The sequence below is a fragment of the Herpailurus yagouaroundi genome, unplaced genomic scaffold (assembly GCF_014898765.1).
Source record: "Herpailurus yagouaroundi ecotype Mexico unplaced genomic scaffold, PumYag 63169, whole genome shotgun sequence".
Lineage (NCBI taxonomy): Eukaryota > Metazoa > Chordata > Mammalia > Carnivora > Felidae > Herpailurus > Herpailurus yagouaroundi.
In genome coordinates this window covers 1-2680 of record NW_024416778.1, presented here as the reverse complement: position 1 = coordinate 2680, position 2680 = coordinate 1, and the positions used below count along the sequence as shown (strand labels likewise).

General features: G+C 68.5%; 1 long non-coding RNA gene across 2 annotated transcripts; it reads left to right on the top strand.

Annotated features, from left to right (window-relative positions):
• Positions 1-393: 393 nt before the first annotated feature.
• Positions 394-2589, top strand: LOC121024309 (uncharacterized). 2 transcript variants are annotated; one of them, XR_005787661.1, is made up of 3 exons: positions 394-582; positions 1865-1972; positions 2415-2589. It is a non-coding gene; the product is annotated as an uncharacterized LOC121024309 (long non-coding RNA). The 2 variants fall into 2 exon arrangements; XR_005787660.1 differs by having other exon boundaries at positions 1862-1972.
• Positions 2590-2680: the final 91 nt, after the last annotated feature.

The window sequence follows — 2680 nt, the reverse complement described above, 5'->3', positions numbered from 1 at the left end:
TGGGGCTCCAGCTCTGTGTCCAGCCCCTACACTGGGGACCTGGGTTCAAAGCCAGTAGAGACCCTGGCACAGGTACCTGAACACAGAGAGCTGGAGAGCAGAGGCCTGGCACCCCAGAGGGACACCAGGCCCCCAAGGCCATCCCCCAGAGCAGACCCTTACCCCAGCACCTCTGCCCCTCCCTGTCCCTGCCTGCCTCTGCTTCACAGGTGCACTCGCCTCCTAGTCCTGCCTCCACAGCCGGGGACTTGCTGGCTTCATACCTGCGGGTCTTCCGTGCCGTGCCGGGGGAGGGCAGGGGGTGGTGGCCTGTGCCCAAGGTTCCCGCCCAGCAGACACTCCCAGAGGTCACTCCCTGAAAGACACCCCAGCCCTTTGTCCCACCCCTGGCCCTGACCCCCGCCCTCTGATTCCTCCCAGGTGGTTGGAAGCTGTGGTCCCTTTGGGGCGAGTGCACGCGGGACTGCGGGGGAGGCCTGCAGACGCGGACGCGCACCTGCCTGCCGGCTCCCGGCACCGAAGGCGGTGGCTGCGAGGGGGTGCTGGAGGAGGGCCGTCTGTGCAACCGCAAGGCCTGCGGCCGTGAGTGCGCGGGCGCGCGGGCGGGTTGGGCTGGGTAGGCCGGGTGGAGGGAGGGGGCCCGCGGGGGGAGCAGGTGAGGTAGGAGACCGGGGCGGGGCCAGGTGAGAAAAGGGAGGGCCCCGGGGCGGGGCCCGGGGCGGGAGGGAGCCGGGGGCGGGGCTAGGAGAGAGGAAGGTGGGACCGGGGCGGGGCCAGGGGAGGGGAGGGGGGCTCGGGGCGTGGCCAGGGGAGAAACCCGTGGAGGAGGGAGGAGCCCGGGCGGGGCCAGGAGTAGGGAGGGAGTGGGTCCGGGACGCGGCCAGGGGACAGACGCGCGGGGGGGCGGGGGGAGGGGCCTGGGGAGGATCCTGGGGAGGAGGGAGGAGTCCGGGGCGGGGCCAAGGGAGAGGAGGGTGGAGACCGGGGCGGGGCGGGACCAGGTAGCGGAAACCCCCAGGGCAAGGGCGGGTGGGGGTGGGGGCTTGGCCTGAAAGAGGCGGGGCGGGGCCAGGAAGGTGGAGCCTAGCCAGGGGCGGGGCCGAGGCCCGGAGCAGGCAGGGCCAGGACCAGGGAGCTAAAGGCCCAGGAGGAGGGGTGGGACCTGCCCCGCCCCACCCCGCCCGGAGTTAGGCGGGAACGGGGTGGAGATTTCTTCGGATCTGAGCGGATTGGGAATTTTGGGGTGTTCCGGGAGGGCTAATTGTGGGGTTGCCCCTTTCTCCCCCACCCGAGGAGCCCTGGCCAGACCTGCTGGCCCCAGCCTGATCCTGACTCCAGAATGAATTTCTGTAATAAGGCTCTAATGTCTTTATGCATATTTTAGTCGCTTCCATAACGTTAAATCAAGTTATAATGAGACTGTCATTTTTCGGGTGGTTTATTCCCTGACGAACCTTTCCTGGAGAGAGGAGCTCATCTCAAGAACCTGGGGAGGGCTCTGGGGTGTCAGGAGGCCAGGCCACGGGAGACAGGGGCGCTGGAGGGACGCTGAGCAGGAGAGGGCAGCAGCCGCTAGGACTAACAGTCCTGCAGGTGGACCCCAGGGGGAAGAGAGGGAAGGGGTACAGGAAGGGGGAGAGGGGAGCCACAGGAAGGGGTCTTATGGTGACAGGACAGGGGCTGGTGTCAGGCTGGGGTTGTCCTGGCTCCAGCTTTCCCAGCTGTCCAGTGGGGCCAAATAGCCCTTGTGTGGCAAGCCTGGCCAGGGACTGAGGGCCACAGGGCCCAGGGCGCCGCTCTCACATTCTGGGGTCGGTGCTGCAGGCTGTGGCCTGGACACTGACCCGAGCCGCTCCTGCAGCAGCGGGTGGCACCAGCTCCCGGAGCCAGTCCCTGCGGTCCACGGACGCCCGGCGGCGCGAGGAGCTGGGGGATGAGCTGCAGCACTTCGGGTTCCCGTCCCCACAGACAGGTGAGCCGCGGGATGGGCCGTTTTAGTTGGACTAAGACACCGTACAGTGGGGAAGGTTGGTTTCGGAGACTGGGTCTTTGGGCAGATACTGTACGTTATTAGTTGCTGCCAATTCTAAGTAATAACCTTGACAACTCACCATTAGGCCAACCTCTTGGGTGCCAGGCCCTTGTCGGCTTTCGGAGATTGGTGTGAGGCGAAGGGGTCTGTTTGGGGCTGGACCCCGCGGACCCAGAGAGGGCACGAGCCGCCCCCAGGGGTTTTCAGCCTTGTAGGGGAGACGGCGAGTCCCGCAGGTCAGCCCGGGTTGGAATCCCAGGGCCTTAGGAGCCTGGCTGCGGTGCCGGCTGCCCAGCGCGGCGGCCCTGCTCCTGGGGGTCTGAGCGCAGCCTCAGCACAGAGGCAGCCGCAGGCCTGCGAGGATGTCGGTGTGGGCCCGCAGGCGACCCCGCGGCCGAGGAGTGGTCCCCGTGGAGCGTGTGCTCCAGCACCTGCGGCGAGGGCTGGCAGACCCGCACGCGCTTCTGCGTGTCCTCCTCCTACAGCACGCAGTGCAGCGGGCCTCTCCGCGAGCAGCGGCTGTGCAACAACTCGGCGGTGTGTCCAGGTGGGCCGGGGAGGGGGCGGGGCGGCGGGGGGGGGTGCGGCTGTGGGGGGGGGGGGGGCGGGGGGGCGGGGGAGGGGGGACCAGCACACGGCGGAGGTGCG